Here is a 14,155-nt window from a genome sequence, read left to right on the forward strand (position 1 = left end):
ATATTTGGCTAAAATAGAAAGTAAGATGATTTTTCTGTACAAGTTTCGTTGGTCAGCACAATTTTGGGAATAGCTTTTGCTAATTGCTGCTGCAGATCCAAGAAAAATATTGTCTGATTTTGCCATAAATTATACGCCTGCATAGCCGTACAGATGGGCTTCATCCTTTGCAATGTATTCAAACCTGGTAAGGTTTAATCAGCAATTGAAATACTTGCGTGTAAGGCATATACATGAATTGACTTGTAAAATGACGGCTGACAGTTCTCAGCGAGGGCATATTAGTGGACAGAACTTTCTCTTCTTCGAGTGATTGCTGTGTGTATTCCACAATGGGTGTGCATGCTCACCATGTGCACTGGTGCTGGAAGTTTTTCCCCTAGCAGTACCCATGGGGGGGAATACCCCCCGCCACCCCTGGAGTAGTGCCTGCCTGGTGCGGTGTAAGAGGAGCTGCGCGCCCCCCCCCCCCCTTAGTTCCTTCTTGCTACCAGTGAAGGTGTGTCAGAACTGCTCTGCTCCAGCTCTGCTCCAGCTCTGCTGTAGCTTGTCCCCAGAACTGTTTGTTCGTTCATCGTTAGTACCTCTAGTTAGTTAGCTGTTTAGTTAGTCAGTGAGCCTGGGCCAGGGCATGCCTCATGCCACGTGGTTTAAGTTGTCCGGCTTTTGCAGGCATTCTATGCCAAGGAGAGACCCGCACACAGACTATTTGCTCTGCTTGGGAGAAACCCATATCAGCAAAAGGTGCAAGATTTGCAAGTCGTTTAAGCCTCGGTACCGCTCTCGGTCGAGGGAATGTTCTTGATGCCGATCACCACCCAGTGACCCCTCGGGGCAGAGTCCAGGTGAATTGCCCTCGACGCTGACCAGACTGTCTGGCTGGATTCCCTCTGGCAGGGACTTGCAGCACCGCTTGTCCTCAAGGAGCGAATATTGACAGGACCATGGCAGGCGTTGCCGTCTGTCCTCGTCTCGCAGAGAGTACTGCAGTCAGTGATGACACGATCGATGCAGTTCTCGCTTGGACTCCCGCTCCAAGTCTCCGTCAAAATGTTGCAGCCCTGGGCGTCGATCGCCGGCATCTCGCCGTTGCAGGTCTACCCACTGAGGCTGTTCGCGGAACAGCTATTACTGTCGGTACCAGTCCTCCACGTCAAGATCACGGTCCTGTGACCACCGTAGATCCTGACCCTGCCACTCCTCCCAGTCCAGGGACAGCAGCGGATCATACGCCAGCCTAGTCTCCATCCATAGCTGTCCCTCGATGGCACCAAACATCGTGGCCAGCTGAATGGTACCAATGGGCGCTGTGGCCTATAGTGCAGCCTCCAGTGGGGGCTCGCTCGGTGGCTGGAGCTTCGGAAGCACCATCGACCTCCCTCTCCAGACCCCCAAGGAGGGAGTCGGTGGCACGTAAGTCCTCGGCACTGTGCCCAGAGTCTGACCAGGTGGTGGACCCTCCGGTGCCGGCCGACACCCAGGGCACTAAACTTGCCTCTTCACCCGCCCGGAGGAGGCGATAGCGGCGCTGCCCCCCTGTGTCCCACAGGAGGACTCTAGGGCCCACCAAGAACTCTTAAAGAGGGTGGCAGTGAGCCTACACCTCCAGGCAGAGGAGATGGAGGAGCCCTTGGACTCCCTATTTAACATGTTGTCCCCATTGCCACTGGGTGGGGTGGCCTTGCCTCTCCATGAAGGGGTGGCTTTGATTTCAAATGCCCTGTGGCAAACACCGGCCTCGTTGGCCCCCATCTCTAAAAAGGCAGAGCGTAAGTACTTTGTACCCACTAAAGGGCACGAGTACTTGTATACCCACCCAGTGCCCAACTCCTTGGTGGTCGAGTTGGTCAACCATAGGGAACAGCAGGGTCAGCCAGCCCCGACCCAAAAGAACGAAGACTCTGAGACTAGACTCTTTCAGAAGGAAAATTTATTAATCTTCGAGCTTCCAGTTACAAGTGGCAAACCATCAGGCTCTCCTGGGCCAGTACGAATTCAATCAGTGGGGCTCCCTGCCTAAGTTTGAGGGCTCCCTCCAGGAGCGCAATAGGAAGGAGTTTAAGGCACTAGTGGAGGAAGGGACAGTGGTTGCTAGGGTGTCCCTACAGGGAGCCTTGGATGCTGCGAACATGGCCACACGATCAATGGCCTCTGTGGTATTCATGAGATGGGTGTCGTGGCTGCTACTCTCTGGGCTGTCCAGCAAGGCGCAGTCTTCCATGCAGGATCTCCCGTTTTGATAGGAAAGCTCTGTTTGCGGAGGAAACAGATACAACGCTGCATGGCATGAAAGACTCACGCACGACCCTTCAGACTCTGGGCCTCTATGTCCTGGGTCCGGCAAAACCTAAATTCAAGCGGCGACAGACTCCTGCCCAGGCCACCCTCACGAGGCCGCCCATAAGAAGCAGTGGGACTATAAGAGACGCCCTCAGAGGCAGTCTCGGCCTGCCTCCCAGCCTGGGTCCTCTGAGGGCAAGCAGGCGGGGAAAAGGCGTCTTTGATGGGACGCTCGGGGGCCAATCTTCATCAGGGATCCACCCCCAATAAAGCTTCCCTTCTCCAATTGGTTGTGTGCTTTCCTCCCGGAATGGTCGCGGTTAACCTCGGACGGATGGGTTCTCAACCCTGTTTCCCGGGGTTACACCCTCTAGTTTACTTCCTCCTGCCCAACCATGCTCTGCCCCCACTGTTCTTGAGGGACCCCTCGCACGAAGCTCTGCTCAAGCTGGAGATGGGGCAGCACCCATGACTAGGAGCGATAGAGGTGGTGCCCGAGGAGTTCATGGGCAAGGGGTATTAATCCCGTTATTTCCTTATCCTGAAGGCCAAAAGGGGCCTCAGGCCCATCCTGGACCTCCAAGGTCTGAACCAGTACATGGTGAAGCTCAAGTTCCGCATAGTCTCCCTGGCCTCCATCATCCCCTCCCTGGATCCCGAGGACTGGTACGCTGCCCTTGATCTACAGGATACGTACTTCTACATTCATGTATTCCAGAGGCACAGACGCTTCATCCGTTTCATGGTGGGACAGAATCATTACCAATTCACGGTCCTTCTGTTGGTCTGTCCACTGCCCCCAGGGTGTTGAGAAAATGCATGTCAGTGGTAGCGGCCTACCTCAGATGGCGGACAGTCCAGATATTCCCCTATCTGGACAATTGGCTTGTCAAGGGCAGCTCCTGGTTGCAGGTGAGGGATCACGTGGCGCTCCTCCTATCCACATGCACCACCTTGGGACTGTTGGTAAACAACACCAAGTCCACGTTAATCCTGGTCCAACGCATAGAATTCATCGGTGTGCTCCTGGACGCAGAATCGGCCAGGGCCTCTCTCCCGCCAGACATGTTCAAGAACCTGAAAGATGTCACAGACTCAGTCATAAGGTTCCCGGTGACAACAGCCAGGGTTTGCCTGCAACTCTTGGGTCACATGTTGGTGTGCATATATGTGGTCCGTCACACCAGACTCAGGATGAGACCCCTCCAGCTCTGGTTGACCTCGAAGTTCTCCCAGGCCACGGACAGGATGGGCAAGGTCCTCACTGTGCCGGACTCTGTGATCGCCTCCCTATGGTGGTGGTCCACCCCAAACAACATGATCTGGGGGTCCCATTCAGGGACAGGGCCCCATCGTTTGATCTGGTGTCTGATGCATTGGACCTGCGTTGGAGGGCCCATGTGGGGGACTTTCAGACCCAAGACCTGACCCTACATATAAATGTTAAGGAGCGCAGGGTGGTGCGGCTGGTGTGTATGGCCTTCCGCTCACACCTAGAAGGCAAGGTAGTCAGGGTCCTCACGGACAACACGGCCTTGATGTTCTATGTCAACAGGCAAGGCAGGGCCCGATCCTCTGCAGCGAAGCCCTCAGGCTGTGGAACTTCTGTAAAGCCCACGATATCCACCTGAAGGCCTTCCACGTACCGGGCGCCCAGAACAAGAGGGTGGATTGCTTGAGCAGGGACTTTTCCTCGCAACACGAGTGGTCCCTCCACTCGGAAGTGGCCCACTGGCTCTTCTGAAGGTGGGGTACTCCCCAGGTGGACCTATTTGTGACTCAGCAGAACTGATGATGCCCCCGGTTCTGCCCTGCGGGGGGGGAGCCTGGGGAGGAGCGCTAGCGCTAATGCCTTTCTCCTGTCATGGTCAGGCCAGCTTCTCTACGCCTTTCCCCTGTTCCCCCTAATCAGCAAGGTCCTGGAGAAGTTAAAGTTGGACAAGGTCCAGGTCCTCCTTGCCCCAGAGTGGCCCAGGCAGCATTGGTATGGGAGGGACCCTCACGAATCTGGCGCTAGCTCTGCCGTTGCCGCTCTGCCTCGACCTGCTCTCAAAGGACCAGGGCTGCATCCTCCACCTCAATCTAGTGGCTCTTCACCTCATGGTATGGCTGCTCAGTGGTTACGTAAAGAGGAATGGACCTGCTCGGACCAGGTTCAGTGCATCCTTCTCGAAAGTAGGTGGCCCTTCATTCCCCACGCTTATTTGGCAAAGTGGTCCTGATTTTCTAGGTGGGTGGTGGACCAGAACATCTCCTCGGTGACTGCCTCGATCCAGCTTATCACTGATTACCTCCTCCACCTGAGGACCCAGGGCCTGGTGCCCTCGTCAGTCAGGGTGCATCTGGCAGCCATATCAGCCTTCCATCCGCTGGTGCAAGGGCACACGGTGTTTCTCCCATGCTATGACTGGCCAGCTCTTTAAGGGTTTGGTCTGTCTTTTTTGTATTCTAGATCCCCACTCCCACAGTGGGACCTAAACCTGGTGTTGGCTCGTCTCATGGGGCCCCCGTTTTAACCACTGGCCACGTGATCCTGGTCTCACCTCTCGTGGAAGGTGGCCTTCCTCATTGCAATCATATTGGCCAGGTGAGTCTCAAGAGCCCTGACCTCCGAGCCGCTGTACATGGTCTTTCATAAGGACAAGGTCCAGCTCCACCCACAGCCCGCATTCCTCCCGAAGGTGGTCTCCACCTACCACATGGGTCAGGACATTTTTCTATCTGTCTTCTGCCCCAAGCCTCACATGTCCAGTTAGGAGCGCCGTCTCCACACACTCAGTGTGCTATGGGCTCGGCTTTCTACCTCAAGTAGACTAAGCCGTTCAGAAAGTCCTCGCAACTGTTAGTTGCCTTGGCTGAGCACACGGGGGGCCGGCTGATTTCCACATGGAGGCTGTTCAGTTGGATCACTTCGTGCATCCGTTCCTGTTATGAACTGGCAGGTGTTCCCCTGCCACCCGTTGTGAGGGCACACTTGACTCGGGTGCAGGCCTTGTTGGCTGCCTTCCTGGCCCACGTCCCCATCCAGAACATTTGTAGAGCTGCCACGTGGTCTTCAATTCACACGTTTATCTCGCGCTATGAGATTGTCCCCCAGACCAGGGATGATGCTAGGTTTGGCAGGGCTGTCCTCCATCCTGGGAACTTGTGAACTTGTACCCATGTCCCACAGATACAGATTGGACTCACCTATTGTGGAATGCACATGAGCAATCACTCAGAGAAGAAAAAACCATTACCTTTTCCATAACTGGTGTTCTTCGAGATGTTACTCATGTCTATTTCACATCCCACCCTCCTTCCCCTCTGTTGAAGTTGTCTGGCAAGAAGGAACTGAGGGTGGAGGAAGCGCACAGTTCCCCTTATACCGTGCCAGGCAGGCGCCACTCCACGGGTTGCAGGGGGCACTCCCCCCATACGGGTACTGCTAGGGGAAAAACCTAGGGCACCGGTGTACGTGGTGAGCATGCAGACCTATTGTGGAATAGCCATGAGCAACACATCTCGAAGAACACCGGTTACGGAATAGGTAACTGTCTTATATGTTACCAGAGTTGCTGTATTCCTGCAAACCAGGAGGCATTGTGAAGGGTAGTATTTTTCAGTTAACATACACTATTCATGACCCTGTAGGATGGTAGAAGCTTCAGTAATCAGCTGAATATAATTTGCCTCAGGCAAGTTAGGCTTGTTGAGAATTCCAAGTAAACACCATGCAGGTCCTTATTTTTTGTATAACATTTTTTGTTTCAGAATGTTTTAAAATAGTCAAAAGTTCAGAAAATTTCAGTTGGCGTTTCAAGGAGTTCTGGGAGAGAATCCCCAAACCTCCCATTTATTTTTAATTCCCTCCCTTTTGTTGCCCCAGTCTGACTTGGTTAACCACAAGCCCGTTGCCTATTCCATTTTGCACTCTCTGCCAGGATCACCATCCATATCACAAGGGTGTGTCTCAGGCCTCCATCAGGGGATGCTCAAATTAAAGCCAGCTCAGCCTTTCCTCTGACCATTTTTGAAATTTCAGGTAATCCAGTTTTTGAAAAATCTTTGATTTTAATGGAGAACTGATTCTTCTCCTATTTCTGGAAAAGTGTTTTTAACACTTCAGACTTTCCTGAGGTGAGCTCAGTCACGCAGTCCATCACCCTTTGCAAATTCAAGTCGCATGATAACCCCTGGAGGTGCATTCTGGAGACCTCTTCAGATATTTTTCTCTCATGAAATCCAGTTTGTGTAAATTCTTTTGGAAGTAACATTTCCCTCTGGTTCTCAATATATAAATAGGAAGGAAAGTCTTCTAAAGATAGGAAGCACCAACTCAGCATTGTCATCTGTGGAGCAGGTCATGCAATATAATCAGTCCCCAAAACCTTCAGCTGAAGAAGCTGACATTTTCCCACTCCCTCTTGAAACATTTTGAATCTTATGACTCTAGTCCTCTCTTCCTGAATGAAGCTATGGGGCATGAAGTAGATCTTGTGCACTCCCATTTAAAATTGGCAGATTGAACATCTCAGTTTACACAAGGAGACCTGAAAATGAGACATAGATGCAATTGGTCTGCCTTACCTATTCCAGATTCCTGGACAAAACAGTGGACTCATTCCCCACTATCCAGAGAGGAAAAGAGTCATCAACAGAGTCCCCTTTAAAAATTAATGGGTTCAGTAAGCAAACCCATTGTCACGAAACATGTCTCCTTCTAAAATCAACTCTTTCTTTTTACATCTCAACAAGACTATTATCAGCATAGGGAAATCCTAATTAAAGTGGACTGAGCAAGCATTCTGAAAGAATTAGTGGGTTGCAGGACTGAAGCTCTCTAAAGTGAGTCTCTAAATTCTTCCTCACTGCACTGCAGGTAGTCATGTCCACTGTTGTCTTTGTTCGCATAACTGTATCTTTGCCACCAACATGCATGATACTGGTATGGCCCTTTACAAGGTTTTATTGGTCATTTTCACCTCAGTGGCAGAGAAACTTTGGCTGTTTCAGCTACAAGGACAATAGGCCAGATTGGTGCAGGTGATTGTCCTCAATATAAACCCCTTCACAAAGGGAACATACTGACCACGCATGTCTGACCATAGCCTTATCTATCACCTACTTGTCTGCATTCTGTGAAAAAAAGGGACTGGAGAGGAATGATTTAAAAAAACAAAACAAAACCCAAAATCCATTAAATTGGCTTTTGCTTTTCCTTATGACACTACCTCTGATGTTGCCACAGTCTCTGCAGATGTCTTCTCTGAAATACTTTAGAAAGTTATACTTGTATCTCAGGACTTCTGATATGTATCCCACCATCACAGGGAAGTTACATACAGGAACCTTTGGGGTGAAATTACATGTCGAATTCCTCAAAAAGAGCCTATAGGGCTGCATCAAATATAAACAAGATTATGCCTAATGGACTCGCTTTGAATTGACCCTCCTAGAAGGGACACAGTCAGTTCTTCAGGGGAAGGAACGCTTTTTTTGTAATTATATATAGTGCCTAGCACAATGGAACCTTGATCCACAGTTGTGACCCCCTGTGCACTACTACAGTTCAAATAATAATGAAAACTACTTCTTTGAGTGATTGTGCACATACATGTTCCACTGTAGGTGTTTGTGTTCCAGTGCACACAAATTACACACTTTTGCCATCAATACCATTAGGTGGTCCATGTGCCCCTGCCTCCCCATGTTCTTAGGTCAGGGCATGCAAGGGGTGTGCCCACTGCCTGCCTCTCAGTTCCTTTTCCTGTTGTGAGAGTTGGGGCTCCCCTAGTGCTTTCAAAAAACTTTTAGTGTATACATTTAGTATTTAGCATACTATCATTAATTATAGTTTTATTAGAACCTGGAGGATTTATTATGGAAAAAATCCCTAGATTTTAAACTGTCATGTGTAGGACTGATATCCATATCACAAATAGGCACAAGAGCCGTTAGGTTTGTTTATGTGAGGGCCATGTGAGGCAAATGCCCTATTTGTACCTTCATCGCCCCCCAACTGAAAAGCAGAGATACTGTCGTCTTAAGATTCACTTTTTGAAGGTGGCATCTGTTAAGTCCTCTGGTACTGGTTAGAAGCTTCACAAATTGAAGTGTTCATCAGTCCCATTTGACGTGACACCGTCAATTCCATCAGAGCCATTGAGACAGATGTCCTCAGCTGTGCCAGTGTACTACTCAGACTGTCCAGTGTACTTCAGCATCACCAACACTATCGGCATCAATATGCTTACACAGGGAGCCTTCTACTCCCTGGGAATGGACAGTTAGAGTTCTTCTTTGTTTTTCCCTGCTTAATCTCCTCTGCTGCAGCTCGCTCCAGTATTTGTGTCGACGACGCACTGTGCACTGAAGATATACCCAGCACTGACCTATTAATTGGCTTTTCAGCCACCTCAGTATCTTCCCTGGCCCTATTTCTCCATGGTCCTATTAGTCTTGGGCTGCTCCAAGAGATTGTAGACCCCTGTCTCCATTCACTTTCTAAGAGGAGGTATACTCCTCCCTTAGTACAAGAGGCATCTTCTCAGTATCCTGCAGCCATCTCTCAACCTTCTGTGATGGAATCTATGAAGGAGGAAGAATTACTAAAGGAACGCTTAGAGGCTCCTCCCTATATTTCCTCTTCGCTGGACAAAGTGTTTACTCCAGAGTCAGTGTCTTTCTCCCCTCTTCTCCCCTCTCCACCTTACCCCTAAGAGAATTTTGAAGTTTTCCAGAATCTAATGATGAGAGTAGCTGCTTCTCTAAGGGTGCAGGCAGAACCTGTGCCGGAGAATACACATATCTTCCTTGATGTACTGCAGACTCCTACTTCAGGAAGCTTTCCCTTCCTATCAATGAGGCCTTACTACAGCCAGCAAAGAATCTTTGGCATACTGTACCCTCTATATCCCTTGTGGCCAACCGAGTGGGCAGTTGATACCAGGTCCCTCAGTAAGATTTTGAGTATTTTTTTTTTTTTTTTATTCCTCCAATTCCTGATTCTCTGGTGGTAGTGACTGCTAATGAATAGTTTTGTCAGTCCACTCCAAAGGATAAGGAATTTAAGAAACTGGATTTATGTGGCTGTAAACTATTCTCCTGTCACTCTTGAGAGTTGACAATTTATCAGGCTCTTTCTTCAAAATATAATTTATTAATTTCTCTTCTCTTTTTAAGTCTACTGATAAATTACTAGAGGAATTTAGGGACCAGTTTCTAGCTTTGTGCTGTAAGGCGGCCCTTAAACTAGATTTTCCTTCAGGCAGCAATAGATGAGGCTGATATCATTTTGCACTCTGTGAGCACTGAAGTCTCCATGTGACGTTGTTCCTGGTTGCAGGATTCTGACATTACAAAGGAGCTGCTGAATACAATAAAAGACATCATTTGAGGGGTCTAAACTGTTTTCGACCAAAACAAACAAACAAAAAAGATAATGCTGTGTGCACACTAAAAGATAGTTGTGCAATGCTTTGCTCTTTAGAAGGACATAGACCAGTTATGAAAAAGAAGCGGTTTATGGCACAGTGTTACTCTAGAACCTCTTTTCATCAGAGACCTTGCTATGTCCCGAAGAAGAGGTCAAGATAATAATGAAAACTACTTCTTTGAGTGATTGTGCACATACATGTTCCACTGTAGGTGATGTCACCAGCTATCTTTGCCTGTAGCAGGCCTTCCCACCAGACATCTGCAACCTCGAAGCAGTCATTTTGATTTTTGATCAAGAAATGTATACTGATGATATCTATTTCATTTGGATTATGCCTGTCTCTGTTTTACTGTGCTTGGGAAAACATCATGTTGGACAAGTGGGTACTCAGCACTTTAAGGGAGGGATATGCTATCCAACTCTTACCTTCCTTTTCCCAACCCGCCTTCCCCATCCCTTTTCAGGGAACCCTCTCCTGAGATTGTGTTACTTCAAGAACTATGGTCTCTTCTAGAATTGGGAGCAATAGAAGAAGTTCCTTGCCAACACAGAGGGAAAGGCTTCTGTTATTAGTGATTTCTGGTCCTGAAGAAATGCTTTCATCTCAAAGTTGAACTGTTTCATCAAAAAAAAAAATCAAGTTCAGGATGGTCACAATATATCCCTGCCACAGAAAGTATTTTTGATTTGTTATAGGCACCAACCATTACTAGTAAATGGTGTTCTACTTCAGTTTCTCTTCATCCCTAAGGTTCTTCACCAAATGCATGTTGGTGGTAGCAGACTACCTCCATTGTTTGAGCATTCAAATATTTCCTTATCTGGATAATTGGCTAGTTTGCGCACTATCAAGCGACTGGGTCCAGAGCAATGTTCTGCTCATCAGACTAATGGTCTTCAGTTTAGGGCTGAAACTAAATTTGCAGAAATCACAATTAAAAACCCACTCAACTCATGACTCATAGAAGTAGACCTCGATGCCAGAACAGCCATGGCTGATTTCCCAAGGGATTGTTATCAATATCAGTCCGTAACCTCAAGTCCAGGACAAGAACAGTGCCTGCTTGCCTTCAGCTCCTGGGTCACGTGATCTCATACATATATGTAACTTCGCATGGCAGACTTCACTTTCACTTTCTGCAGGCCTGACACGATTTGGTATATCACTCAGAAATCCTCTGGACATACATATTTGCGTACCTGGATTGGTAGCTGAATCCACAAAATGTATGTAGAGTAGTTGCATTTCTGTCCTGAGAACCAACTGTTACTCTGGTAATGGATGGGTCCCCCAGCCATTGGTAGATGCATCCCAGTCAATTTCAGGTGCAACCTTCTTGGTCACCTCAGGAGGTTTCCTTCCACATAAACATGTTGGAGCTCTGAGCTATTCATCAGGCCTGTGAGATATTTATACCCACCATTGAGAACCAATGGTACAAATTCTCACGGACAACACCACTGCCGTATTTGTTTTTTGAACAAGCAGAGAGGAGCAAGAATCTCCCAACTGTGCAAGGAGGCTGGCCTCCTATGGAATTTGTGAATCCTTCACAATGTTTCCCTGAAGGCCTTTCACCTTCTGGGAGTAAGAAACATGTTAGCAGATTTCTTCAGCAGGGTTTTCATAGACAAACATGAGTGGTCAATCAAGAAAGACATCTTTCTTCAGATTGTCCACTGCTGGGGATATCTAGTAATAGACTTGCTAGTGACCAACCTCAACAGCAAATGCATGAGGTTTTGCTCCAGGGTAAGCCTCTGCCCAAGTTCCATCACAAATGGTTTTCTTCTCTGGTCTGGACACCCCCATCTGCATTTCTTTCAGTTCCTCTCATTCCAAGAGTACTGAGGAAACTGAAACAAGAAAGAGCATTGTTAATCCTTATTGAACCAGCATGGCCAAGCTAGTATTGGTTCATGGATCTACATCGACTGTCTATTCACTCACCGATAACTCTGCTACTAGTCACAGAACTTGTAACTCAGCACCAGGGCAAATCTCTACATCCAAACCTCAAATTTTTCCACCTTACTGCATGAACACTCAGAAGAAATTGCTGCTGGGAGGTTCAAACCATCTTGGTGAGCATCAGAAAGGAATCCACTAGAGCCAGGTATGCAGCTACATGGAAGAGATTTTCCATTTGGGTACAATCCCACAGTTTATTGTCCCATCTCACAGAGGTTACACATGTGCTGGACATGTTCTGCACCTGAAATCATCAGGCCTTTCAAATAATTTTGTGATAGTTCACCTAGCCTCTATTTCTGCATTATATCTACCAGTAGATGTTTTTTCCATCTTCTTTCATCCCCTCATTTCTTGGTTTTCGAAAGGCCTAATCAACATTTACCCTCCCTTGTCTGCTTCTGTACCTGTATGGTATTTAAATCTTGTTCTCTCCAAATTGAGGGTCCCTGTTTGAGAGCCTGTGACTACAACTTCATTACCTTCGTTGTTGATGAAGATGGTGTTTTTGCTAGATATAAATTCTGCAAGGAGGGTTTCAGAGCTTCACCCTTTCTTGGATGATCCTCCTTTCACAGTCTTTCATGAGGACAAGGTATCCGTTAAGCTATATCCAAGTTTCTGCTTGGAGCAACCTCAGCCTTCCATCTAAGCCAAATGATTAATTTTTGGTGATCTCCCCCCCCCCCCCAAAAAAAAAACACAAAACAAACAAACAAAAAAAAACCTCCATTCATCTGAGGCTGAAGAAGCACTCCATGCTTTGGATGTTCATAGAGCCCATTGCATTTTACTTGGACCACGCTAGATCCTTCAGGTCTTCCCCCTAGAATCTTTGTAAACTATACTGAAATAATTAAAGGTCAAACAGTGTCATCTCAATGCGTCTCACATTTGGTTTCTGTCTGTTTAGAAAGATTGTAAAAAAAATTTTAAGTCTCTTCTCCATCAAGAATAGCAACTTACTCCACCTCATCAGCTTTCCTGGGCAATGTTCCAATAACTAATATGCATGCATATTGTACATGTGGTCATCTGCATGTACTTTCCACTCTTTATGCTATCACTCATCTCTCTCACAATGAAGTGAGCTCTGGCAAATGAGGTATTGCAGTCTCTGTTTGGATGAGCCAAAGTTCTTAATCCTATAAGGGAACTGCTGATGCATCACCTACAGTGGAATGTATATGTTCACAGTCACTCAAAGAACAAGTTACTGTAAGGTAAGTAATTTTTTTCTTCATGTGTGCTGGTATTTCTTCAAACATATGGGGCCTTAACATTGTGGAGTGGGGACTCTCCTTATAGATTCTGAGGATCTCCACCTGCAACATTACTTATGTCTCCTCTTCCTGACAACTCCTCCTTAAAAAAAAAAAACAGCAGTTCTGAACAATCACGCCCCACTCCCTGCTTGCTGTCACTGTGTCAGGCACACCATCTTCCCTCTGGGCATCCTTTTCCCCACCTCCATGATAACACCTGTGAGTAGTTGAGCTCAGGGATGTGACACTCCGTGGAAAGGAACCCCAGGGCACAGAACTCTGTCTGCTTCACCAGCCAGACAGAGAACCCTCTTGCCCCCAGGCTGGGAATAGGTCACTCTGATTCCTGTGCAGCCCCAGGGAGGTAAGTGGAGGTGGGCATGTTGCGGTGAGGAAGATAGTGGCAGCACCCTTGCTGCTGGTGGGACTGAGTCTCAGGGCTTGGCTACACTGGAGAGTTGCAGCGCTGGTGGTGGGTTTACAGTGCTGCAACTTAATAACTGTCCACACCTGCAAGGCACATCCAGCGCTGCAACTCCCTGGCTGCAGCGCTGGCTGTACACCTGGTCTGCTTGGGGTGTAATGATTGCAGCGCTGGTGATGCAGTGCTGCTCATCAAGTGTGGCCACCAAAAGCGCTGTTGTTGGCCTCCAGGATATTAGGAGGTATCCCAGAATGCCTGCTCACAACAAACCGGAAGAATGGCTGAACTCCGAGCTTCCCCGAGCTGCTTATCTAAAAAACAAACACAGCTGCTGTTTGCTCGAGTGAGCGATCGGAGGCAGGCAGGGGAATTGCCTTGGAAGGTTCACAGCTGTTTGCTTGAAGAAAGAAGTCACATGGCAGAGGGGGAGGGGGGAGTCCGTGTTGAGCAGCTGCTTATGTGGTCTGAAGGCTATTTAGGAGTGCATAATTTGCATTTAGTGAATAAGAGAGGGGTGGGGGGAGGGCTCAAAACTTTTAAATTGATTGCAGGTTGATGATGTGTATGTTCTAGTCTTTAGAACTTGCAGCAGGGAGCTGAAAGATCCAAAAATCCACTCACTCTCTCTCCCTCACATTCCCCCTCACTCCCCTCTTTTGAAAAGCATGTTGCAGCCACTTGAACGCTGGGATAGCTGCCCACAATGCAGCACTCCCAATAGCCCTGCAAATGTGGCCACACTGCAGCGCTGGTAGCTTTCAGTGTGGCCACATTGCAGCACTATCCCTACACAA

The 14,155-nt window shown here is 48.0% G+C and overlaps 1 protein-coding gene across 7 annotated transcripts in view; it reads left to right on the top strand.

Moving 5' to 3' along the window:
* Positions 1 to 14,155, top strand: part of RALGPS2 (Ral GEF with PH domain and SH3 binding motif 2) — a 283,620-nt gene that overhangs the window by 124,685 nt on the left and 144,780 nt on the right. The gene's annotated exons all lie outside the window — the stretch shown is intronic.

The sequence above is a fragment of the Gopherus flavomarginatus genome, chromosome 7 (assembly GCF_025201925.1).
Source record: "Gopherus flavomarginatus isolate rGopFla2 chromosome 7, rGopFla2.mat.asm, whole genome shotgun sequence".
Classification (NCBI taxonomy): domain Eukaryota; kingdom Metazoa; phylum Chordata; order Testudines; family Testudinidae; genus Gopherus; species Gopherus flavomarginatus.